The sequence below is a fragment of the Electrona antarctica genome, assembly GCF_951216825.1.
Source record: "Electrona antarctica genome assembly, chromosome: 1".
Taxonomy (NCBI): Eukaryota; Metazoa; Chordata; class Actinopteri; order Myctophiformes; family Myctophidae; genus Electrona; species Electrona antarctica.
In genome coordinates, this window is record NC_136806.1 from 38,589,998 (window position 1) to 38,604,780 (window position 14,783).

Consider the following 14,783-nt stretch of genomic DNA (forward strand, 5'->3'; position numbering starts at 1 on the left):
TCTGATGATTGATGGTGATGGTGGTGGTGGTGGTGGTGGTGGTGATAATGGTGGTGATGAGGCTACTCAAATCCAGTCTGTCCGTCAAAAAAGTCTCTACAAGTACAATCTCTGATTCTTTAATAATTTCCCAGGTGAAAAATCCATATTAACTCCAAGTTCCACCTAGCCTAATTGTGCCGTAGTTATTATTACTCTAATAACTAATGTCAGTCTCGTAATAAATCAATGAATGTCGTAGCTAACCCTGGTTCTCACAATAGTAGCGGCCGGTTATTTTTGTAATTATTATTTTTGTATCATTACATTTCCTCAAGAACTCCGCAAAGCATGAACCTAATTAGAAGGCTCCTCTTCTATTTCATCAGCCTAGTTTCATCCTCCAGTTTTCATAAAAAGCTAATTAGTAGTTAATTAGTTTTGAAGTCACTAAATGCTCGCGACCAGCCAGTGCAGGCATTGATGTGAGGATCAGTAGCCTTCTCTGACAGCAGACAGCTCGAGCGACTCAACACCTGCCCCGAGCCCCGCCCACCCACAATAACAAAAGAGTGCTATAGTGAGCATGCGCAGACGCATTTTAAAGATTTTAATAACTTGTATAAAGAAAGAAAGAAAAAAAAACAGTTTAATTTCTCTCTCTCATTGAACCATACACACATGCGCGTTTGTGTGTGTGTGTGTGTGTGTGTGTGTGTGTGTGTGTGTGTGTGTGTGTGTGTGTGTGTGTGTGTGTGTGTGTGTGTGTGTGTGTGTGTGTGTGTGTGTGTGTGTGTGTGTGTGTGTGTGTGTGTGTGTGTGTTATTATATTCTTCTTTAGTTTATTGATGTTAGCATTGATGGGAAATGGGAATTGTTGGGAGGAAATGTTCATGTCACGGGAACGGTTCACACTTGACTTGTCCTCTTCTGTCCTCGTGTGGTCATTGTGGGGAATTACAACAGTCACGTACCTATACATAGAAATTAGCCCTAAACTTGAATGCAATCTGGGAACCCATTGGCCAAAAAAAGGAAAAACAACGCCCTTGTGAGCAGTCGAGAGACTACCACCATGGTGAGTGTGATGGTCTAGTTCAGAGGTCTGCAACGTTTTTTAAGCGAAGGAACCCAACTGTGTAAGAGACATGGGATGGGACTCCCACTACTTCTATTGTATTAGTATTATTATTAAACTTGTTTATAATTGTATTATTCCATGCTCATGAAGGTTTTCAAAGCTAACTCACCCTGTTGATGACAGAGATTTGAGACTATAGTTTGGAAGTAGTCCACTGGCTTTTCTTCTAATTAAATGACTATGGGTTGCCTACAAGTGAGGCAACCCTATAGTCTTTGATGGCTTCATAGATTTATTTGACAGCACTGTCATCATTGTTGTGTAAATTCTACTCTAGACCAGTGGTCCTCAAAGTGTGTGGGGTCTGGGGACCCCCAGGGGTTCCAGAGTGTCCATAGCAAAAATAGTTTAACATACCATAAACATCACATCCCTATACATCAATTACTTGAGCATATCTAAAAGCTCACAAAGTATGTTTTACAGTCTATGACAAAGTATCACAATGTGCATGCATGCCACCTTGTGAGCTTGTAGATTTAAAAAAAATGTCTTGTTTATTTTGATTTATAAAAAATGCACTACATCAATCTTGTATGGGTGCCTGGGTCCCTCACATTGTGAGCTTTCAGATTGGCTATTTTCACATAAAATAGGGGCACAAGGTTGATAATAAAAAAATCACCCCCTTGTGAAGTGAGGGGCCCTCTAATCATCGTACATCATCCAGAAGGGTGGTCCCTTATTGGCCAAGGGTTCCCACCGACATTCTCTGTTCATTGTCAATGGCATTTTTAATGTTTGTTCAGACAACACAAACATTAACGCTGTATATAGGAGGGATAGAACCCCTCAAAAATAGTTAAACGGAACAATAACTGTGTTTGACGTGTGAATCATTGACTTTATTTGGTTAATTAAAATACAATACACAGACATGCATAGTAGGCTACCTAAATATCTATCAGGATATGCAATATATGAAACATATTTCCATTGTGGTCCTGTAGTTGGCTGGAAGACAAGCATGATTATGGTGTAGTATGTAACTACTCATAGCACATTATAAAATCAACAAATATTCCACAGATTATACATTATGAAAGCAAATGTATGCATTCCTCTGATATTTTTCTGGCAGCCATGTAATCCACAAAGCATGATTAATTCCTTGATTATGTTTGTGTCACCAGTCAATGCTTGCTTTTTTAAATGGATTTTCTCAGCCCCACAAAAAACTTTGTAAAAGAAAACTATATACAAATGTTACATCATCAACTAATCTACAAAATGTAAAGAAAATAGTGTCTGGCTGTGTGTATCAACATGGAACATTGTGAATACTGCATATAGAACAGGAGGTATCAGGTACAGTCACCCCTAAACCATCTCGCCCCTCGATTTTTCCGCCGACCTCACGCCGACCGCTCTTTTCTTTATTTTGTTTTATTGAGAATAAGGTTAGAAATAAGTTTAGGGTTAGGCATAGTTTCACTGGGGTTATGTTTAGGTATAGGGTTAGGTTCAGGCATAGTTTTACTGAGGTTAAGGTTAGGCTTAACCGTTAGCATAATTTACTTAGGTTACTTTAGGAATATCAGGCCGGGCAGTTCCACCGGCTTTACACCCGGGGCGAGTTGGTAAAGGGGCGAGTTGTTTGGTATTCGAACAGGATAGTTATCCACTGTAAATAGAACATAGAGTATCAGTGGCACATACTATAGCCATCTACTGTACATAACAAAGCATAGCAGACAGTAGGTGTTATCTACTGTCTAAACATTACAAGTAATAGCACCAAATTCAATTATCAAATAAAGACTTGAAGTTATACAAAGGTATCCTCTACACAGAGCCACGTCATAAAACTTTTAAAGGTTAGGGGAAAGATGGAGTCCTGAATAACCCAGTTAAGGTTGGGAAAGGCCTAATATATTTTAGACTATAACGGACAGACGAGACTAGATAGAACATATTGGCCATGTCTCAAATCAATCAGATGGAAAATGCAAATACTCAAACTAAGGCAGGAAAGGGACAGGACATAATAATAATAGCTCAAATTTATATAGCGCTTTTCTAAATACCCAAAGCGCTTCACATAGGAACACTAGGAACAGACTTTATTAAGAAAAAACAAAGCAAAACATAACAGATACAACAACAGTACAGGGTTAAAAAGATAAAAGGATAAACGAGAGAAAGGGGGGAGGGGACATCCTAACCAAAACCTCAGCTGGGGAAAACTATCCTGAAGAGGTGGGTTTTGAGTGAGGTTTTGAATGAGAGGAGAGAGGGAGCAGCTCTGAGATGGTTGGGGAGTTCATTCCAGAGTCTGGGGGCCGAAACATAGAAGGCCCTGTCCCCCCAGGTGCGGTACTTGGCCTTGCGAACCTTCAGGAGGTTGGCTTCACTGGACCTGAGGGAGCGGAGGGGGACATATGGTTCGAGAAGATCGGAGAGGTAGGGGGGAGCCAGGTTATTGAGAGCTTTGTAGGTGGTGAGCAGGATTTTGCACGTGTTGTAGTTTGTTGAGGACTTTGGAGGTGGTGCCATTGAGTATACTGTTGCAGTAGTCAATCCGGGATGTGATGAATGCGTGGATGAGGGTTTCGGCAGCAGGGAAGGATAGAGAGGGCCGGAGGCGGGCGATATTCCTGAGGTGGAAGAAGGCGTTTTTTGTGATCTGGTTTATGTGGGGGAGAAATGAGAGGGTGGAGTCGAATGTGACACCAAGGTTACGGATGTGGGGGGAGGTTGTAACAGTGGAGCCATCGATGTTGATGGTGAAGTTCTGGGTGGAGCTGGTGAGAGAGTTATGGCCGATGACAAGGATTTCTGGTTTGTTGCAGTTGAGTTTTAAAAAGTTCTGTTGCATCCATATTTTAATATCAGTGAGGCAGGTGGTGAGGGTGGAGTGGGTGGCAACAGTGATGACATCCCTATCAGAGGAGCTTAAATGCTGCCTGGTGAGGTGCCTTCTTTTGGATGATTCATTTTTTTCGTTTTATCCCACGATTTTGTAACCCATTTTTCACCCGTGTCAATTATCTAATGTGATCCTGGGCTCTACACACCCTCCGCCAACCCGGGGAGAGCAACGGACTTGAATTGTGTGGCAGCGGTGGCCGAACGGATTGCGGAGCGGTCTTGATACCGGAAGGTCGCCAGTTCGAATCAGCGGTCCGACACGTTAAAATTACCACCGCTGAAGTGCCCTTGAACAAGGCATTGAACCACTACGATGAAATGTGTTCTATGAGCAGGGCCTGGCTGGAAACAAGTTCTTGAGCTTAGCCCAGATACCCTGGGTAAATATAGTAATCATTTCATTTCATTTCAACTCATGCTTCCTTCATGCATGAGTGTCCAAGTTGCTCCTTTTTTTTCCTGAAAGCAGCATTAAACCCTTACCACACCAAAGGGTCAAGACGGTTTTAGCGTTGTCCCTGCGGTGTGATGACTTGTTGCACGTTGACCCACGTTGACCCTAGTGATTCAACTCATGGAATTCAATGGCCCAAACCACACCAAAGGGTCGAGACGGTTTTAACGTTAACTCCTTTCAACCGTTTGGACCCAAGGAGTTGCATGGTGACCCTTTGGTGTGGTTAGGGCTTAAGAGTATCGTTCTCAGGACATCCAACAATTCTGTGGGGAGTAATAACATCACTTGCTGTAATATTTTAAAGATGGGAGTTGAAAAGCTCAGAAATTATTGGAGTGTATTTGACTTTAGTACTAGTCAGTGACAATATGTATTTAATGAAAACTAGCCAACAGTTCCTATTAGATCAAATATTACATTTGGACTTCAACCTTACGGTCTATGACTTCAACGTATAGGTTCCATCTTTGTCAAGACAATTTTGGGCACTTCCCCCCCCCAGTGTGCTCTGTCCTGTGCATTGTTTTGTGTTCCTTGCGCTTGGTCACATGTTTCTATGTATGGTTCTAGAGACTGCTCCATGGCTTGCGCCTCTAAATGTTGTTTCACGGCCTTCGCTCTGCGCTTCGCGACGTGTTGTCTCTGCAACTCTCGGCGTTGCTGCTTGTCCTCTTCCGTTTCTTGCGCTCTTCGCTGTGCCACGGCTTGTCTGTGTGCAGCTCGTCGATGGTTTGCAGCTTCTGTCGTTTCTTCCATGCGAGCTTGACGCTTTCTATCTCTTTCTTTTATTCTGCGCGTTTCAGGATTTGATTTGCGGCGAGGAGCCATAGTGACAGTAAAGGAAGTGCCTCTTCAGCTAAATTGTTGTTCCTGTGGTCTGGGTACAATGAGAGTAGATACAAGACATACATTAGGCAAAGTGGGTAATGGTATACAGGCCTATATAGTATAGGGGAAATTCAGGCAGTACAGGAACACAGGACAGATGCCGAAAAACATACATCTGATCTTAACCAATACAACTGCTGCTACTTCTATCAATAATAATAATAATAAGGCAAGGGGATCTGAAAAATATAATAAAGAGTACCAGAGGCCAGGAGATAGATGGCACAGGGTGATGCCATGGCAACTTGCCAAACATATTGTTTAATTTAAGTGTACGTGTTAAGCGTCAAATGGGGAAGGCTCTGAGAATGAAGACTAGTATAGCCCCTCTCGGAACCCCCGTAAAGGTTTCTGACATTTGGATGTTTATGTCTTTACGGAGGGTCCCTCTCCAGTTCGTAAGCCCACAATAGGACGCAGCTGTACATAACCTCCGTTGCGGCCGTGCTGCGCTTTTTTGATGGGGGTTAGATCATTAGATGTTTCAAAACAAGCATATAGGAGCTATAGGAGACAACGGAAACCGTTTTGGCAGCTCTGAAATTCTCTCTTCCTTCCTTCCTTGACTTCCTTATTGACATCCCATTGTACCGCCTCCAGCACCGACACTGGCTACCTGCAACAGAGCGACCAGAGGCAGGAACGTAGGGACGCGCAGGTAGCCAGTGTCGGTGCTGGAGGCGGTACAATGGGATGTCAATAGTCAAGGAAGGAAGGGAGAGAGAATTTCAGAGCTGCCAAAACGGTCAAACAAAGTATACTTAACAGCTTCTGCGCCAAAGGAAAATTCTCTGACGTTTCCGTTGTCTCCTATAGCTCCTATATGCTTCTTTTGAAACATCTAACCCCCATCAAAAAAGCGCAGCACGGCCATTTCCGAAGCTATGTACGTCTGTATTCCATTTAGCGTGGGAGAGATGGGGAGGGACCCTCCGTAAAGACATAAACATCCAAATGTCAGAAACCTTTACGGGGGTCCCGAGAGGGGCTAAGACTAGTAATACCTCAGACAAGTCACCAAATGATAATAAAGAGAAGAAAGTAACTGCATAATGAGTCTGACCAGCCTGTCACAACTTTTCCTATCTCTGGAGACTAAAACTAAGAACTTGGCACTGGCAGTCTGGCACTACACTGCTGAGAGTTTCTAGACTCAAATGTCAAGGATCCTCACATTGATATGATTATTTGAATGAACTTGAATAATGACATCCCCTAGCTCTGGTCCATAGCCTGCATTGCAGGGCAGAATCAAAGCAGTAAGGCTATGGACCAGAGCTAGACATCCCCCAACATTGATAAAGCCTAACTGTGATTTAGCCGTCTTATATGAATGATTGATCGATTGAAGTATTTATTAACAGTTTGCGGAATTACAGTACATTTCAATTTAACTGTGACTGAGTGGACGACACGACACCATAAATTGTGGCAGCGGTGGCCGAACGGATTGCGGAGCGGTCTTGATACCGGAAGGTCGCCAGTTCGAATCAGCGGTCCGACACGTTAAAATTACCACCGCTGAAGTGCCCTTGAACAAGGCATTGAACCACTACGATGAAATGTTCTATGAGCAGGGCCTGGCTGGAAACAAGTTCTTGAGCTTAGCCCAGATACCCTGGGTAAATATAGTAATCATTTCATTTAATTTCAAGCATTACACTTGTTTACAAGAGGGTCCAGCTTGTTCAATTAATTAACCATAATCCTGTCCGGGTGGTTTACCGGCTTTTATGATACAATTATGACGAATAGATGGCCTATTGGGTTCAAACTTGGTTGACTTACCACCGTTCGTGACTGAGTGCGTGCGATTGTTCAGTGTTACTGAAGCCCGGATAACTGAAACAATATCCTGACTGGGTTTATCTTGACAAATTTTGCTTCGTTGTCTACAGGCCTCAATCTGAACGACTAACGCATTTATGGGCAATTTTCTTTGTCAACATATTGATTTCAGTTGTGTTGTGATCATAGGTTGTGATCAATCAATTCACTATGCTGCAGCCGTCGCGCGCTTGGATGATGTCATCCAAAATAGCCACCCATGAAAAATGTATGGCTTCTAAGTTCTAATGCCCTCTTGTGGCCCATTAATGTAATTAACGTTGCTTACATCGTTGAAGTTTGACCTTTTTTGTACGTCCGTTGTCCATCCACCTTGTAGTCGGTGAAAAATGAAAACATTTAATCTCCATTGTTATTTATATCATATATGTGCTATTCTTTCAGGGGCAACACGTACTGGGTAGACATATGATTATAACGTAAAATTAGCGTAACGCCCTAGCTGCCCTACACAAGATGATCAGAATCTGGTCTAGATTTGACCTGCGGTGGAAACTGAAAGCCTGACGTTGACGTTGACCCGTAAAAAAAATAAAAAATACATTGCCCATAACAGGATACGCCTATTCTACTCGCCGGCGTGCCGCACATGCGCATTAAGTTCGTCAGTTCGACCCCGCAGACAGCTGTAGGAGAAAATGGCAGCACACATGCTAGGACAGCAGGTAAGATATTCAATGATTTTTGTCAATTATTTGTGTAAAATGACCCCTACTCATCAATGCCAACGGCAAATATTGCTTTTGTTGTAGAACGCACTTTGCATATCTGGATACGATGCTAAATATTAAGATCATGTCTACGGGGCCTTGCGCTTGAATGTCAGCTAATGTGCTTAGCTAACCAGCTAGCTGTTGCAGACTGGGTGTATGAATCTGCTCTAGTTCTAGGTCATATTTAAGCACTTGAATCACACACATATGTTGTCTTCCAGATCCGTCAGTTCAGCTCGTCTGCGATCAGACATGCCGCTCTGGTTAGAGTAAGTATTAAACCTAGTAAAAATATATATACTGCCAACTTCCAGGCCTAGACCAAAAATAATGTATTGTTTTTGTCAGTGTAAAATGGATGGGACAACTCTTTTCTCCATGCTTGACTTTACAAATGTCTCCCTTTAGCCTCCTATCCAGGTTTATGGAGTGGAGGGCCGCTATGCCACTGCTCTGTACTCTGCTGCCAGCAAGCAGAACAAACTGGATCAGGTGGAGCAAGAAATGGTCACAGTTTCTGTAAGTCATGGCTTAGGAGAAACAACTGTACAATATGTTAGAAAAATATCATCACATTACTTTAGATTTAAATCATGGGTTGCATAATATTGTATGAAAATGAATATAGATTCAGATTCTATGATTATTGTATATATTTGGTTAATTTTGTATAATTGCTACTTTCGTTGTATTGTTTTGTTACCTTTTTTTGTTTCTACAATGCTGAGCGTTGTACATACTACATGCTACCCCCCAATGTATGTTTTACCTGATAGACGACCATCAAATGGTAGTCTGTTTTTAGTTTTTTTTTGCACACACAATAGGTGCATGTTATACAGTAACTCAATGAAGTGCACTGTTCACAACAAAGCCAGGTGCAGAACACCCTAAAAATGAATTTAAAACTGCACCGCAGAAGTTTTACAAAGACAATAAGCTCATGTATGCATAGACATTAATTGCATAGTGGCATTGTTAAATAAAGCCATTTTGCCTGGAATTATTAACAGCCTTGCATTCCCGTGTGTGTTGCTATCATGAAATGTCTTATGGTACTGTAACTTTGCACATGCATTACAGCTAGATGTGTCAGCCTCTTCTGCATCGTCACATTTTGAAATAAATACTGGCTGTCACAGCCAGGGTGGTACGGAGTCACATTCAATTAACATCACAACGTTCTTGAACAGCACCCTCATTTGTGGATGCAATGCTGGCAGAAATCTGGTAACCTGATTGGCAAAGTTAAATGTGTTCATTTAAGTCCTATGTTGATCTGTTTATGGAGGTGAATCTCATTCAGTGGCAAAACAACTAGATTCACAGGGATAATTTTGTTTGGCAGTTGGTTATCTTGTCTGGAGTGTGTGTGGAAATTACTGGATACAGAAGGCGGACTCAACTGTTTAAAATGGATGTCTCCACTGTGCATCTCTTTGTTTCATTCTTTTGCGTTACATGGGCATCTAAAGTATTATTCAGACCTTGATTCCACTTGGCTTGTTCCCTCAGACCCTCATCAAGGACCCCAAGATTTCCAGCATTGTCATGGACCCCCTTGTGAAACGTAACGTCAAACGGCAGGCATTCGGTGATGCTCTTACCAAGGCTAAGGTCTCAACCATCACCGTCAACCTCATCGGTAAGTTAAATTAGTTGGCCTAGCCCTAGATGGGTGCAGTTTTGTGGCCTTTGCAAACTGAGGCACTTGACCTGCAACATTATCTTAACGCTTCTTAAATATGTCCCTGCCCTTTATCAAAATGTATTCAACCATTGTTCTCATTTAGTCCAGAACTTAACCACCACTTAAGCCAAAAATATCCAATATAGGCTACAGCTTGTAGATATTTTTGAAAATAATTAAACATTTCATCTATGACATTCCCAAAATGGGTATGGTAGGTTTAAAGTGGTTATTCCAGGTAACTAGGAAAATCATCAGATGACCAAACATTTCATTCAGATTTTGCATCTCTATTGAAATCTCCACCACCTGTTGGGTTGGGGATCATAATTGTTATTATATTGATGCTATTATTGATGATACTTAAGTCACCATTGATGCTTTTCTATTTGGTTTAAAGATGAGAACAATAAATGAACAGAGCTGTATTGCATTTAATTTCTAGTTGTCAAATGTTAAGCATATGTTGGCCTATCATAAACTACTAAAAATAAACTTTTGTTTGTCCCATGGAGGGAGTGCCCTTTTTATTGAAGAGCAAGTAAAGCATTCAGAATGTATAATGCATTCATACATTTGTTGCTAACCAAAAGGCTCAAAAGTGTATCAGAAATGTATTACTGACAATGCAATTCTGGAAAAAAAAATTCGAATTGATAAAGAAACTTGATTGTTGTCCAGGTGTTTTGGCTGACAATGGCAGACTGCCAATAACTGGGGCTGTGATCACTGCCTTTGGGAAGATGATGAGTGCTCACCGTGGAGAGGTCCTCTGTTCTGTCACCACCGCTCATGTAAGAACCACTCAACATGCATGTGCACGCACACACCCTCATTTTCATGCTGCTCAACTGATAGGCTATATCGTTGCTGTCAGACAGAAACCTTGTATCTTTTTTTTTTACTAAAGTTGTGGACCACCAAGTGTCACTGTTGCGCAGCCTTACACACACACACACACACACACTGTATATATGATGATTTCAGGTGTGACAGTACAGTAGAGGGACCCCATGGGGACCCCCACATGGTAACTCTGTCATTTCTCAACCATTTCGGACGTGGGGCGGCTCGCCGGAACCGGGCCGCCCCCCTGGGCGCGTTCCTGGGGGTCTGGATGTTCTGGGGACCCCCACACAGTAACTTAACAGTTTGGCACATACAAGATTTTATATAAATGTTTTTATTGAACATGTAAGCTGCTTTAACCCTATTTTTTTATGTTTTTTTTTTTTTTACCAGCCAAGGTGCCTGGACCACTGAGCCATGGCCCAGGCTGCTTTAACCCTTGTGTCCCTTATTGGACATATCATTATAGACGGAAATGGTCAAACTGTGAAAATAGCAGATCTACATTTGATGATTCCCACTTCAACGTATATATAATATTTTGCCATTTTTACAATTTGCAGCATTTAACTCCCATTTCATTTTATATGGTTATAATGTGGTTATATTCATGTAGAAAACAGAAAGAAGAAATGATTATAACTAAAGCTAGCAAAATAAACTAGAATAAACAGTACAGTAGTGCATCCCGTGGATGCAGAGGTCTTTGTTTTTATTGCGTCCCTTAACTATAAACTGTTTTCAAAATGCACCCTATTTTAATCTCTGAGTAAGTAGTATAGAAGCTGCTTTAGTTTAGTTATCCATCAACTGTTTCTCAATGTCATGTAATACTCACAAAGTTATAAAGCACTTTGTGTAATGTGTCTGCCTTTTCACATTTCACACACTCCTGTGGTCCTACCATGATGTTTAAAAAGGCGTTTGTTTGCACATCTGTTGCAATGTTATTCACCACCAGAAACGTTGACTTTAGTGAAACATTTGCTTCCATTTCAGCCTTTGGATGAAGCCAACCTTGCTGACCTGAAAGTTGCCCTCAAGGGTTTCATTAAGAAGAGTGAAACTATTACGCTGGAAACAAAGGTAGACATTTTGTCCAGAGAGATTTTCTTTAGAGAGTCTGACTTAATAATAGTAATTGGTCAAATTTGATTGTATGAATTGGCAGAAAATGTATGTTATTGTATGTGGACGTTTTTTGTTTTGTTCTCAATTATACAAAGCATTTTTTGCTACATTCTATGAAAGGTGCTGTAAATTGTAATGTACTTTATAATTATTATTATTGAATATTTATCTTCCCTCCTTACAGTCTGACCCCTCCATTCTTGGTGGAATGATCGTCAGTATTGGAGACAAGTATGTGGACATGTCCACCAAAACGAAGATTCATAAACTGACCAAGCTCATCAAGGAAACCTAAGTCCTGTGGACTGAACCGTGGACCGCCTGGAAAGCGAACATGGGGGAAATGCTTATAAATTGTACATTGCTACCTGTTCCAACACTGCTATTTCTACAAAGCCAGTGTCTATTGTCGAGTTCTTAATGTAATAAAAACTTCTAAAAGCGGTACACTGTTTTGTGTTTGACAGCAATTTCATTGACACAATATTTGTATTATAATATCAAGATTCAATTTACAATGTAGGCATTTATGATCCTATATTTACTCTTAGTGTCTACTAGGTTAAATATCTTGGGAGCCCAACATTTTTGACTGTTCTTTGTTATCACATTGATGTATTGCTTTGTTAGAACACAGAAAAGCTTAGTATTTGTCACCGTATTGACAGTAACACGTGGATTGAATGGAAACATTTTCCAGAGCAAGCAGAAGAGTTGTAGCACTTCTACAACGCCATGGGGCGCATGCGCGAGCTGTACATCTATTTTATTACTTTTTTTTTTTTCCTCAAACAAAATGGCTGCCTCTATCATCTCAACCTCTGCTCAAAAGAAATAAAAAAGCATGAAATAACCATCGCAAGTCACAATCCTGATGCAAGACGGCATTCATGGACACTGGGGCGTAGGTTTGCATGCATCCTTTTACAGATGTTATGGCTGTCAAACGCCAAAAATGTATCTGATCCGAATTTAACCCTTTCAATTCCATGTTCCGCCTACAAATGAGGTACGTGCTTATAATTTGCATTGTTTAAATATTTGAACATTGTGTATTTATAACAACCGAGAATATGTATATATTTCCAATAGTAATAATTCTGTGTACGGGTAACGAACGCGTCTCTGCATCCTTTTGTCTTGGCAATGCATTTTGTCTCTTCAGCGGAGATGCTCAGCTTTACCAAATCAAAAGTAGACTTAAAAAACTGAAGGTTTTATTCTGTTTGCGTCTCCATTTAAATATAGATAGTAGATCTACATGTAATGTTCACTATTGCTCCCCCCCCCCCCACACACACCACCACCACACCAACAACTATTTACGTTTGTATTTGTCTTTCTCCTTTGTACCAACAGAAAATGATGCACCAAGTGACCAGTGGCGGTAATGACTATTGCATGAGCGGACTGTCAGAAGATTGTCAGCACTCTGCCAGTCACTTTGACTTATGTACCACGCAGGGCAACAAATTCTACCCTTCACCAAGCCCTGCTTTACAGCTGTCCCTTTCAAACTTGCACCCTTTGCCACAGGGCTTACACAAACCCGTGGCATGTCAAATGCAGGACACCCCAAATGATTTCCAGCCCCAAACGGTGAGAAATAGAAGCACCGAGGCACCAGCTGGATCTGATGGCTCCAAGAAGAAGAAAGGTATTGTGAAATCAGGCAGACGAGGGAGACCAGCGGGGACCACAAAGTTAGCTGGGTACCGTACGAGTACTGGACGTCCATTGGGGACCACTAAGGCTGCAGGGTTCAAAACTAGTCCAGGAAGGCCGCTTGGCACCACCAAAGCAGCAGGGTATAAGGTCAGTCCCGGGAGGCCACCTGGCAGCATAAAAAGCCTTGCTCGGCTTAAGAAGCTGCAGCAGTATGGCAGCTGTGAGGGTACCAAGAAACTGGACTTCAGCAATCCAACTGTCTTGAATTGCAGTGGTTCCAAGAAACTGGACTACACTATCTGTGATGTTACACCACCCTTCCCTTACACCATGATGCAGAAAAGAGACCTATGTGAGCCCAGTAACAAAGTAGAAGGCAACAATGAGTAGCTTAGCAGCTTGCTCACTTTCCACTGCTTTAAACACATCTGTCAAGAGTTTGTTCAGTGGAACACTTCTCTCTGAAGGCGTGAGAGGAAAAACTTCATGACTTAAGTAGTCCGTGAATGACTTACCGTTGTACAGTGTGGACATTCTCCTCGTCTTATCGTTTTACAATAATCACTCCTCTGAAGTATGTTATCCTGTTTAACAGAGATGCATGCATAATAGCCTAGGCATACAATCAGATCAGTATAGGGATTAGTATGTATTCATCATAGTTTGTTGTCCAATACTCACTGGAGAAAGGATGCTTTTCTTAATATTTTTGTTTTGGGATTTGAGTCATTATATTTGTTATTGTGCTTTATTAATACTATACACTATACTCTGTTGTCTTGTTCTCATATTTTCTACTTTCATAAAGAAAACAAAACAAAAAAAAATACATTTTAGTAGGAACATTTGCAAAACTATTCAGCTATTTCTTCAAAGTATGTGGAGTTCTTGTTTGTGTTGTCTTGTGTGATATGTTTCCCTTTTCTTTCTACAATACAGTATCATAAAGGAATCGGATTTATTCACTTGAATTTAAAAACTCAACACATAATGGGTATCCATTTGAATTCTACACTTTGTGAATATGGTTTTGGACTGTATGTGGCCTCTTTGTTCCATCCAGCTATCACTTGATAATCAATGCAGATTAAAATGTATGTTGTTATGCTGTTAAGTAATAACAAGCCAACACAAATGCTTCGTTGGACTATGTATTAAAAGCTAATGTGATGTGTGTCAAACCAAAATAAAGGAAATAAATTGTGATGATTTACTATACTATAAGGAGTATAAGGACATATAGGCTAGTCCTTACTTCTGGTGGATTTGATTAATGTAGCCTACTGTAAGTACATGTCATTAGCACGAAGCATGCAATTCTTGAAGTAGACACAAGAGGTCTCATGTCCCCAGACAATAGTAATACCTTCATTTTTTTAATCGTATAAATGATGTATTGTGTGAGTGTACGTTACGTTTTGACATTATATAATGGACCTATATTGTGTTTTGAAAAAGTAGAGGAAAAAGGGTAAAGTGAACACACCAAGCAAATGATCCTTTATGTAGGCCTATGTATGGGGGGGGGGGGGGGGGTTAAGTATCTGT

General features: G+C 41.1%; 1 long non-coding RNA gene and 1 pseudogene across 2 annotated transcripts; one reads left to right on the forward strand and one right to left on the reverse strand.

The window, feature by feature from the left end:
* Positions 1-4,943: 4,943 nt before the first annotated feature.
* On the reverse strand, positions 4,944-7,232 carry LOC306928964. Its single transcript, XR_013790731.1, has 2 exons — positions 7,125-7,232; positions 4,944-5,325 (listed from the first exon to the last, which is right to left on the reverse strand). It is a non-coding gene; the product is annotated as an uncharacterized lncRNA (long non-coding RNA).
* Positions 7,233-7,738: 506 nt separating this feature from the next.
* Positions 7,739-14,441, forward strand: LOC306928955 (annotated as a pseudogene). Its single transcript, XR_013792492.1, has 8 exons — positions 7,739-7,849; positions 8,119-8,166; positions 8,306-8,416; positions 9,413-9,542; positions 10,269-10,381; positions 11,436-11,522; positions 11,752-11,798; positions 12,927-14,441. The product of XR_013792492.1 is annotated as an uncharacterized misc_RNA (transcript).
* The last annotated feature ends 342 nt before the right edge of the window (positions 14,442-14,783 follow it).